Here is a 13342-nt window from a genome sequence, read left to right on the forward strand (position 1 = left end):
TCTAAGGAAAGCCAATAAATGTCTCACACCGCTAATCTAAATTAGTCAGAGTAGTGTCATATACAGTATGAAAGAAGTTATTTCCCTGGGCTAGAGCAGGTCTGCTTGTGTGATTTTGGGTTCTCTCCAATTGGATTAATTTTACTTTAACCCGACTTACATGATAATTCTGCTGGCTCACTATTTCTGAATGTTGGGACACCTTCTGTGTTATTTAGTAACAACAATCATTTAATGGAAATCTAATAGCTGGCATGGACTACACACAAGCAAAATGCACTTTTACGTTCAAAAATGTTTTTTTTAACCTCTCATAGCTTTGTGTGCATGCTTTTTAGCACTAGGTATCACATTTGATATTACACAGACTAAGACTTTTGAATGACCTTAGGGAATTCAAGTATCGGTATGTGCCTTATTTATTATGGGTATCTGTTGTTTAACTTTACTCCTTAAACTGAGGCCAAGTTGTTAAGTTTGTGCAATGCTAATCACAAAGCTGCAAGTGTTAATCCAAATAGTTATATATTCCTAGCAAATTATGTCATTTTCTTAATAATCATGTTTTCATCTGCTTGTTGTGAATTTAAATGTTTTCTATGACAAACCTATCATTACATTTCTGTTTCCACTGATTCACATAGTCTAAAAATGTAAACTAAGTGTCCTGTCCTAATCAAACTAAAATAAAAATGTTTTTCAGCTGTAAGCCTAGCAAACAGAAATGTTTCCAGATGTACATCTGCATTTACCAACAAAGCTGCAATAGAATCTCTCATCAAGATAGTGTGAGGTACTTGCTTCCCTTCTTGTTTACCTTCTGTTGTCTGGGCTTTGCAGCAGAAATATTATGGATATTGTCTGGGTGCCAGCACTGAACAGACATCTAATTCTACAAAATCCTAAACACTGGTCTTACATAACAACAGTAGGGGCTACTGAGCAGTCTGTTTACATTTATAACAGAAAAGTAAACAAAACTAAAAGCCTTTGGCAGAGTTTATATTCTGTACATGAAGTTGTAATAACCATTTTGTGGAATTTATTTTCCTAAACAAAATCTACAAGAAACGTGAGGGCATGAGGTTTCACCTTATCATTTTGATATTTGTCTATTTCTATAAGTGTGGTTAAATTGCCTTAAATATCTCAAACTGCACTTTTAGTTCCTAAAGCTAAAAAAACATGTATTTCATAAGTGGAGTACTTTATTAAAAGATTAAGGGTAGTTTTCATAGTCATTATGCTAACATGTCAAGTCCATCTGCGCTGTTCGCACATTTAAACAGGAAAGGTGAGATTCATAGAGGCTACTAATGCTAATGCGCAATAGTCACAAATAAACTTAAACAAATAAACAAATTATAAAGTGAATTGATGTAAATCAGTGTATGCTAATAATTCCTTCTCTCACCTGTTTGTGATTCATAGTCATAATCTGATCCATTTCTGCACTGTGCAAAGATCTTTGCAAAGCCAAACCACTTGTATCCAGCAACACTCACCAACCAAGAAGGTGGAGATACAGACAGAGAATAACCCATCATAATTTTGATAGTAATGAATACTTGACAGATTTAGAGTGCACAGGGCTATTGTGAGGGTCTTAGAGAGCATGTATGGTCCCCTGTCCCTGTGTATAATAAGTTATGTACAGCCCCAACTATACTTGCCATAGGGACCTTCCAGAGATACACGGGGGACAAGTTGGGTATTTCACAGGCTTCTACTTTAAGGATATTTCATCAGTTCTTGGATGTATGCTTGGTATGTGTGGATCAATACATCAATTTTTTGAAGTCACTTCATGACCAAGCCCGGACTATGCATGCCTTTTATGGGTGACACATTTCTCTGAGGTGCTTGGTGCAATAGATTGCACACATGTTGCAGTTAGGGTCTTATCTGGTCCACAGAAGAAGTGGTGCTGCAGGGAAGGCCTACCATTCTATCAACTGCTGGATTATGTGTGATATATGGGGATGCATCACCAGTGTCTCTACCCAGCATCCTGGCAGTGCAAATGATTCCCATGTCTGGCACACTAGCTCACTTTACTGCATCTTCCTGCATGGTAAGAGGCCTAGTGGTTATCTTGTTAGTAAGGACTAGCCACTCGCTGGTATGATCCTTGGCTTTAGATGATTGCCACTGTTGAAGTGACACCCCAAGTCCATGTGCAAAAATGGGAAAAGGGGTTGTGGATGGATGGATGGATGGATGGATGGATGGATGGATGGATGGATGGATGGATGGAATGTAAAAAATATATTTTTTTATCATTTAAGTAGTTATGCTTATTACTAAAATAGTTCTTTGTTTTGCCCCCCCCCCCCAGGTGATGCTGGTTATGCACTGGAGCCATTGCTCACGACACCAGAGAGAAATCCAAGTTTGTCTGTGTAAGATAATTTTAATACAGCCCCGTCACTGACCTTCTTTGTCATTGAGAGAGTGTTTGTCATGCTGAAAAGTAGATGTAGATGTCTGCATGAGACTGGGGGTGCCCTTCAGTATGACACAGATACTGCATTTGACTGCAGGATATTTACTGCATATTGCATTCTGCACAACATGATTATGCACAGATTTGGTGAGGAAGTTACCCATGCTGTCACTGCACTCCCAGTTCCACTCTTTCTATGACTAATGATGACCATCCAATAGCAGTATTAAGGGACCCCATGGGGCAGACTCTTGCATGTCATATTGCTGCACAGGTAAGGAGGTGGCATCTAGTCCAGAACTATGCATTGTGACATTCTGGTTAGTGTTTCCTTTCTTGTAAAAAAATGCATAGAGTATAATTGATGCATCCAGTGACAATATGTGAGCTATGCTGTGTGATGAGTGGTCTACTGTCACTGTTCATCAGACATTCACCCTTATCTTTAAATATTATTATTATTATTTTTTTATTTCAAAACAGATACTGATAATATTGTCTGTAAACATCATGCCTGACTGCTCACTAACACCATTTCAATCATGTCATAAGGCATTATATAAGGAATATTATATTTGTAACGGTATTGCACAATAAATTGTGTTTAGGGACTGTACTTAAGTATGCACATACTGAATTTCTTGAAATGGTTGAACGAGTTATTTCAGTGTTTATAATAAAATTTCAACGCATTATTTCAGTATTTGGCTGTTTTGAATTTGCCTTGCATTTTACAAGAGTTCATACTTTGCACTTGAATAGAAAACATATCACATGCTGTTTTTATTATGAAATGTCTGCCCAGTTTTAACTATCGGATATTAGAAGTAATTTATTGTTCTCTCTTAAGGTACTGCACATCACATTATTTCATTTTATGATATACAAGTTAAGTCTTTAGCATCATAAATAATCACTTGTGCAGTGCTGATAAAGTGGCAACAGCGTTTCCCTTAACAGTGTATAATATTTACTTTATGTTCTGGGTAATTGTCAATTGTAACATTGCTGAACTGAAACTCTTGATGATGCATAAGCCATTAATGGTGTAAATTAGTGTATGCAGCTTTCCTTCCAGAAAATTCCTTTAATTGCCACCACTACTGTTATTGAAATGAATGAAATGCATGCACATGCAAAGTGTCTTAATACTGGGTTACATTCTGCCTTCATATATTCTTCAGTATGTTTTTCTTAATAACTCATTGCCTTCCAAGTTAAACATTGACATTTTTGTTTAGAAGTCAAAATGTAAGTACCTGAAGTGTGTAGCTTGATTCACACTAGATCAAGGTCAAATCTGTCATGCAAGACATCTCTTAAAGATAAGATAGGTGAAGGTGCATGTGATCTTGAGGATGGGCTGTCATGTGATCTATATGATTACTTGCTGCAATTCATGACCTACTTGATGCAATGATTCTACATACACTGATCTCACAGTACTGTGGGATCTGGACCTCAAATGAGATGTTCTGCTATATGCAGATGAACACTGATGAGGCCTGCATAATTTATGTTGTGTTTGGTTCACCCTACTATTTCCACTACCTTTATGAGAAGCACCTGTATTGCAATGTAGTATGTGCCCATGTCTCTGGACAGTACCTCATTCTCTTCCCCTTCAAAACTGACTCCTATTTGAGTCTGGTAATTCCTCACTAGTTTACTTGTTGTGCCGCCATACTACTGATCGGTGTGATCATTGTTGTGCCACCATACTACTGATCGGTGTGATCATTGTTGTGCCACCATACTACTGATCGGTGTGATCATTGTTGTGCCACCATACTACTGATCGGTGTGATCATTGTTGTGCCACCATACTACTGATCGGTGTGATCATTGTTGTGCCACCATACTACTGATCGGTGTGATCATGGCATTATCCTTACTCTTTGTCATTTGCATGTAGTGTTGCAAATCCTAACATACACCCTGGAGGACGCTGACCATTTCAGCTGACTCTGTGATGCAGTGTACTTAGCCTTAACAAATGTCACTGCAGCCTATGCTATACATGTTTCCTGCAGTATTTGTAATATACGCCAGTGTCATGCAGCCCTTTGTAGAGGTATCATTGTAGACACTATTACCTCTGAATTTCTGCCATCATCTAAAAGGTGTTCCTGTGGGTCTGGAGATACTAGTGTAATGCTGAATGACTTATCTTCCTGTACAACCTGTAGTGCAATGTTAACATGTGCATGACTTTGTGATGTACTGTCACTTCCTGCAGAATTACTAACATGCTGTGTGGTGAGAGATTCTGCCATTAAACTTGGTGATTATGTGCCACTTTCCTCTGGCTGTCTCATAAATAAAACTATGTTATCATCATTAGCAGCAGCAGACATTCCTCTGCAAATATCCTCTAAATTTATTGGCATAGCGGGGCTGATTTTCTGTGCTGTTGAACCTGTAAAGGAATAATTGAATATATTACTACTCACATACTGGATTACAATATTGTGTGCTGTGTAATGAGTAATGGAGGTCACTTACCATGCACACTGTTTCCAATGTCATTATGTTCAGAAGTTGAGGACTCTCTGTTAATAGTAACTGCCATGTATTACATGTAATCATTCCATTTTAGCATTCATTTCTCTTTGTAAATATCTTACTGTTGTCAAACCAACCACCATAAGCAGATGTCTGTTCATGCTGCAGTCATGGGTAATAACCAGTGTCCACACCACCTCTGGTTTTGCCAGTGCCATTATCAACTGTTTCATATTCATCCCAACAAATGGAGAAGAGGTATTCCTCATCAAGTGTTAAAGGAGTAAGTGTTAAAGTGAATAACCACCACAAGGAATATTGAGAAATACACAGTTTGATTGCTTCTTTTTGCATTTCAACCTAATCCCTTCAGAGGCTAACACTTATTAAGCAGCAAATTATCAAAGCATACTTTGCCATGAAATATTTATATTGCATCCATCTGCAACAGTAAATATGTATTGTTTAATGTATGTTGAACCACAAGGATGTCATAACTTTCTTTCAAAAGTTATATTTTTATGTGTGCGTGTGTGTGTGTGTGTGTGTGCGTGTGTGTGTGTGTGTGTGTGTGTGTGTGTGTGTGTGTGTGTGTGTGTGTGTGTGTGTGTGTGTGCCAGCTTGTGTGCATCTTGTCTCTTTTGGGAGGTAGGTAAATGTGTGTTGCTTAGATCCAATTCACATGGGCCCCCCTTCAAACCATCGAACGTTTAAAACATCGAAGTTCAGATCATCGAGACCAGAACATTGAGTTTTACAACATCGAAGGTTTGAAGGGGAAGAAAAAGGTAAGTGTAGGTGGGACAATGTTTGTGTTTTTGCAGGGCACCAAGGTGCCCTGCATACTGTATGTGTCTATGTGCCATCTGTGTGATGGCAATACAGATAGGGTACGGAAAATCTCCCATTTAGCGCTTCTGCATATAGCACTAAACGGAAGATTTCCCTTTACTCCACTGTAGTGCGGTCTTGGAGTTGGAATATTAAAGAACAATGTGTGCATGGGGGCTTTGCTCCCCTGCATACAATTGCTAATGTTTCAAAATTCGATGTTCTGGTCTTGATGATCAGAACTTCGATATTTTGAAATTTCGATGGTTAGAAGTGGAACCTTCACATGATATTACTTAAAAACTGCAAGTAGAATATATAAGGCACAGTGGAAAGCAGAAGCTACAAAGTACCCACCCCTAAAGAGGCAAGCTATAGACAGACTTAAAAATCTAATTATTTGTAGGAAGTCATGCAGTCCTTCTAGTTCAATTTGCATAGAAGTAGAAATATTTATTAGCACAGATGGATCAGGTACAAAGAATGTATAAACATTTGTGCTTTTCTGTTTTCCTGCTTAATAAATGAAAGCCTGCAGGAAAACTCAATAAAAATGTGTCCAGAAATGAGCACACACATTAAGCAAAAGTAAGAATAAATTCAGTACTTTGTTAACTAGTAAACATAATCATGTCAGAAATATTGTAAAACAAACATCGAGATAGTTAAGCGACCATCCTCTATGCATTCTCTATGCAGCAAAAGAGGAAATTTCCCATAATCAAGTCAAAGAGAATGAGTGAGTATGCAAAAAATATTTTTCAATTAGAAAAAACGTTCGGTAACAAATTATTTTTTCACTTAGTTTCTAACTATAGTTTCTAACTATAAATGTAGACGTAATTCATACACAAGCATAATCAAAGAAGTTAAGAGTTTTTTCAATGCACTATTGTAGCACAATCTTGATTAGCCAGAAATGTAAAATGCATTACCATGTTACATAAGCATATATCATTAGTATCTGTAGACAGCAAATGTAGAAATCACCACTGCTTGATAGCAATATACTGATTGACCCAATGCTTCATGATCATTTCCCAGAATTTTGTTTTTGAATAAACTTTTAATAAAAATAAAAAAAAATGTTAATAAACATTTTACTGATATATTACATTATGGATAAATTTATTGTCTCCATTTTTGTTGTATACCTTCCTCTACTCTCTCTTTTCTTATTTTAGTTAGGCATTCCTTTGTCCTTCTTTATTTTCTTTCTGTTCCATTTCTTTTCATTTTTCTGCAGGGTGAAATTCCCTAGGAGCAGCCTAACCATGTTCCTCCCAAATCGGGGAACATTAAACCTCTGCCTGTCCTGGGACATCCTCAGAGGGTCTGGACAGTTACACTAGTTCTGTAGGCAACCTGGCATATGGCAGCCTGGCAAGCCTCACAGACCCTGGGCTTTAGGACTTAGCTGAGAATGTGACAGAGCAAGTAGTGGAGAGACAGCTTCAGACAGTCCAGAATGCTTTTTGGCAGGTTCAAGACTTGCTGCCCTGGTTGGAGCCAACCACCACTCCAACATAGGCTCCCACCCCCTCAACACTGGAGTCCTCCGCTGCAGTATCAACAGGCAGTGGAAACATTTGAGGTCCTGTAGACGAGGGGTTTCTCTTGAGCTCAACTCATATTCACCACCTCCTTTCCTAATCCTCTTTCTCCCACACCCTTTAACCTACTTCCTACCCAAACAAACCTCTTGTATAAAAAATATTTGAAAATAGAGGGTCTATCCTCCACCAAAAATATAGCACATGTCCTCTACCACCTACTGTCTCATAACCATGTTATTGTGTTCCTTCTGTGTTTCCCTCATTGTTATGTTGCCCATTTTTAATCTTTTCTATCTTCCCCTTTCCTCTCTTTAAAGAAACCAACAGTGTGTCCACATAAGGATGCCCCTATATTGTCCACATAAGGATACCCCTATATTGTCCACATAAGGATACCCCTATATTGTCCACATAAGGATACCCCTATATTGTCTACATAAGGATACCCCTATATTGTCCACATAAGGATACCCCTATATTGTCCACATAAGGATACCCCTATATTAAACATACAAAATCCTTTTATATTTTTTAAAAGTTAGTAATAAAAGCTGTGCTGTGCACCATTTGCCTAAAATAATTCAAACGGGCTTGTGCATTCATTCTTTATATCCAAAAACTTCCATAATTGAATGAGCATTTATATCTTCATGTAGTACTTTGCAAATACTTAAAGGACCACTGCCGTCAAATGATAAAAAATATATTTTTATCTTATTATGAATTACTGCACCTCCCAAAGCTGCCTACAGTAACATAAGTACTCATTCCTATTTTTAGTTTGTTTTTTTTTAATCCTTGTCTGCCCTCATTCCTTTGTAAAGCTAAATTTGTCCCATAATGCACAATAAGAGCTCAGATTGTGAGAAAAACTAGCCCTACCATTTGTTCTCAGACTGCACTTCCATTCACTTAGGGCAAATCTGTTTGTACAATGTCACTACACTTGTCTCTAAACCCAGTATTATGACACCTGTTAACCATCACCTTGTCAGCACTTGCTATCAATTACACTTTGACCAGTAGACAGACAGACACACATACATACACACACACACACACACACACACACACACACACACACACATAAACACACGCGCACACACACGCACACACACGCACACACATGCACACATGCACACACACACACACATTACATGTGTTTGTGAGCTGTGGGGCTTTGACTCACTCCCCCCAAAACAGTTCTGTTATAGCCAAATTCAGAATTAACCTAATGAGATATTCCCTCTCTATGAGCTGGTATGACTTTGAATCAGAAATATTTATATGTGTAGGCGAAACTGCAATGTTTTAACCCATTTCTTCCATGTTACAAACAGTATACTTCTTATCTTGCCCTTCCTATTTCTCCTCTTGTAACAGTTTTATTCCATATCTGTGTGTCATCAGCAGAAAAGTCTAAATTTTTCCATCTAGACCTTCTGGATAGTTCATATAAATAAACTAAAAAGTGGGAGCTGCAGCACTGAATCATGTGGCATCCCAATAAATGTCATCTCTTCATCTGAGTGAACATAATTACCATGAAATATTGTGTCCTTTTGTCTACTAATTGCTTTAGCCATGCTGTACCCTATCACCTCCTCCAAGTCAAAGTGGGGTGAAGGTGAGGTGGCTACCCTGGATCCAAGCTGTCAGGGGGCACGATTTGCAGGTGCTGATAATGCAGGAGTGCAGTATTGTCATTGCCAGTTTAAGGAACTACACAAGGCACCAGATGATCTAGCTACAGTCCAACTCTTTCTGATTTGTTCGCTTAATTATTCTATATATATATCACATCAAATGCCCTGAACCTATGTGGGGTATAGTCTTAGCCCATTTGTTGTTAATTTTTTTTCTTCATGTCTACCAACCATCAGCTGTACTGAATGAACCAGACTTCATCCTTAGTGAGGTGATCATCACTTGCATAGACCATCATCCAATCAGCAGTTAGGGTTCTGTAGTGTATGGCCTTAGCCACTTCCTGTTGCAGTTATGTGTGTATTCACAGGTATGAAGATATGCAGTGCCTTCCGTTTTTAATTTCTCTAAGTCATTTGGGTTTCTAATACCATGATGGGAATGGACCCCATTCCTATGTCAAAGTATGATTAAAGTTTGCAAAATTATTATTGTTTCACTCTTTGCTGTCAGCCAAAAGTGCTCTTCGCAGCACCCTCAATGTGCCCAGTAATGACTCCTTCTGCAATTCGTATGGTGTTACATGAATTGGCAACATATCTAAATACAATTGTAAATTCTTTTTTATGACCCGTTGCTCCTACTACTATTGGAACTGTCTGGGTATCTTTCTTCCACATGGCTCTCGTTTCTGCCTGCAGATCCAGGTATTCTATGACTTTGTGTCTCTCTGTATGTAAGACACTATAGTCACTGGGTGTGGCAATTTCAATGATCAATGTTACTATTGTCTTCTTTTCTTGGACCACTATATCTGGATTTCTACCATCTATCTTTTGAACTGTTGGTAATGGGTGATCCCATGTGATATAAACTTCATCGTTTTCTATGATTCTTTGTGGCTCATGTTTCCAGTGTTTTTCAGCTACTTTGATACCATAATATTTGCACAATCTCCAGTGTAACAGTCTTGCCACATTATTATGCCTGTCCATATACAGTCTCTCTGCCATTAGTGCATTGCAACCAGCAACAAGGTGTGTAACTGTTTCCAATTCGGTTTTACAAAACCTACATATGTCTGTTTCTCCCACATGTTCAATGGACTTTGTAAATCAGCATGTACTAGCCCACTATCATGGGCTGCCAATATTAACCTTTGATTTCTTGATTTGAATTCTCCTCTACTTAACCATTCCTGTGTTTGTCCTTGATCAACATCAGGCTCTTCCAGAAGTTTTCTATACTTGCAACTATATTTATGTTTTTTCCAAATGTCTTGCCTTCTCATCTGGTACTTCACCTTATATTCTTTCTTTTGTTTTTTGGCACATTCAGTTGCTGCCTGTTTTTTATCCACTTCTGGTTTGATTTCCATTCCTGCTTGATGTCAATATGCTTCTGCTAAATTAAGCAGAGACATCATCTTAGATTTATTCTCCCCATGTTTCAAAACTTTCACTACATTTGGATCTTGTGAGGTCAGTAAATATGTGTGGAGTCCCATGATTGCAGATCTATACATGTAATCAATTTCAATGAGGCCCATCCCTCCTTCAGAATGGAGAATATATAATCTTGTCTTAGCTGCTTTACAGTTTTCTCTATTCTATATTTCCATGATGGTTTTCACTTTCGGCCATCTTTTCCCTTGATTCCCTGCATTCCTGTGGTAGAACTTTATCAGTTATTAATTTAGCAGCACAGTAATATATCCTGTTTACTTCTGTTATATCACATGGATCTCTATGAACAGTCTTAATTACTGTGTTCATGTGTTTTATCAAGCTTTTGATTTGGGGGCTTTTATTAACCTTCTGCAGTCTATTTCTCTCATTGAACTTGATATATCTGTTTTTGTCTATTAAATCAAGCAACTCTTCTCTTAACTCCTTTTCTTCCATACTGAGGGCACATCCCTTGCTTTCCATTTCCTGTGGGTATTCTATAGAAAGCTCTATAACATCTTCTTGTGGCACATTCTCTTCAGTTTCATCCTGTGTCATCTGTTGTTCTATCATATGGGAACTCACTGGCATATCACTCATCAACATTGACTACATCAGAGTTTACACAGTTTTCTGTTCCTTTCCTTTCTGCCTAGCTTCAAATGAACGTTTATGCTGGTTTCCTGTGGAAGGCTCCAAAATATGTTGATATGGCACCTGACCAATTGCTTCCTATTCCACTGGTTTCCCCTTAAGTTGGATATCCATTGCTCTGTCCTGTTGTGGTGCTTTCTGCATTTGATTTTCTACACTGAATCTTTGTCTTTGCAGCTGTTCCATTACCTCAATTTCTGTTTCTTTGACTTCTCCATTACTCATCTCTTTTTCTACTTTTCCTATTGGTCTTCTTATTTTTTGTATTGTAAAGTTTTCCATATCCGGATTCCTTTCCCTATATTTTTCTTCAAATACCTTTGGTGCTGCTCTTTTTGTATTAGTTAATTTTGCTTTCTCCTTTGCATAAACATTACACCATATTAAATCTCTTTTCCTTTCCCATGTCCATATTTCTTCTTCACACGCCTCCTGACCTTGCTTTTCCTTATTCTGGGGAGTCACTCCATCAAGCTGTGATGTAGTCTGTTTTAGTCCTTCTACATTAAATCCTTCACTTCACAGACACTCCATAACTTCAACTTCTATTTCTTTAAATTCTGCTTTACTAATCATCTTTTCTACATTACATCTTTGTGCTATTAATATTTTTATTGTGAAATTTTCCATATCTGGATGCCTTTGCCTGTATTTCTCTTAGAATATCTTTGAGACTGTCTTCTCTATATTAGTTAACTTGGCTTTCTCCTTTGCATAAATATTGCACCATATCAAATCTATCTTTCTTTCCCATGTCCATATTTCTTTTTTATATTTTTCAAATATCTCTATTTTTTTGTTTATATTTTCTCACTTCCTCAGATGATTCTTTTTCTAAACAGATCAAAATTTCTTGATCTATATACTGTTTTTTTTTCAAAAATCTGTTGTATTAATGAACTCAAATTTTTATTTGAAGCTTTTGACAGTTTTTCCTGTGGAAGTATTTTTCTTTCCTCTAATTTCTCTCTTAATTGTTTTATATATCTTGTGTCTGGAAATTCTGGGCTTTTTACATAATAGTAACAATACATAATTTACTTCTTATCCTCAATAGTCCACTCTATCATCTTCATGGCTTTTCGTTGGCCAATCGATTTTTGTCATTTTTGTGGACTGCTACTTCCTTCTACAACTCGGCCATCCTCCCCCTGAGCCTGTCCTGGCCCCATTGTAGGAAGGATTCCGTATTTTGAAGATTCTACACTGTCGTTTTTTCCAGTCCAGGCACCAGTGCGCCTATCAGGACTGGGCACCTTTTCATCCTGGGTCTTGTGCACCCAGCTATCTTTTTTTATTTTTGATTTACTTCTGTCCATGATATATGCTATATAAATGCAGTCTATCAGTGTCGCCTTGGTGAGATTTTGCGAAAAACAGGGTCCACCTCGCGAAGGTACTCACCAAGACTTGAGGATGAATTCAATTTCAGCACTACTACTCTCCTTTGTTTGTTTACTTTTCATTTCTCCATCAGCTCTACTGAATGAACCAGACTTCATTCTTAGTGAGGTGATGATTACTTGCATAGACCCTCATCCAATCAGCCATTAGGATTCTGCAGTGTATGGCTTTAGCCACCTCCTGTTGCAGTTATTTGTGTACTCACAGGTATAAAAATCTGCAGTGCCTTCCTCTGTGAGCATGCACATTTCCATACATGCCCCATGAAGGCTGCCATGTATGTGGTTTGGCGCAGACCAAGTGCAGGTCTCAACTACTATTGCCTGCAAGACTCCATTTCTCTGATAGGTGTCTGCAGTGCAGTGAGTCAGAACATCACTATCTCCCTAGAACAGGTAAGCCAGTATTGGCTGCTCACTCCTATCACCACCAGCATGGCTCCTCCATTACCTATGCCACTAATCAAACTTTTGTCATCTGAGATATAATGAGGGCTTTATCTCTCTACTCCATAAAACCACTTGTTAGTCCATTTCTGATCTAGTATCTTGGTTGCGCAATCAAATAACTATAATAGTTTTTATTTAGTATTCTTTCACCATTGTTAATGACAGTGTAATGAAACCACTACTGTAGTTTGACAAGTGTCTGATAAATAAACAGTGGAAAGACTGGCATCAAATATGTTTAGGAGAGACAGACTGAAGTTATATTTGGCATATCCAACAAGGCAGCCAGGCAAGTTTTCTCTGTACATGGTACTGGTGTTTTTGTCCTTTGATAGAGATTATAAGACTTGATATAGATGGATAAAAGGGGGGGTTAATTAGGTAATAGGAGGTGTGCAGACT

The sequence above is a fragment of the Protopterus annectens genome, chromosome 11.part0, assembly GCF_019279795.1.
Source record: "Protopterus annectens isolate FY-2018-M chromosome 11.part0, PAN1.0, whole genome shotgun sequence".
NCBI classification, from domain to species: domain Eukaryota; kingdom Metazoa; phylum Chordata; order Ceratodontiformes; family Protopteridae; genus Protopterus; species Protopterus annectens.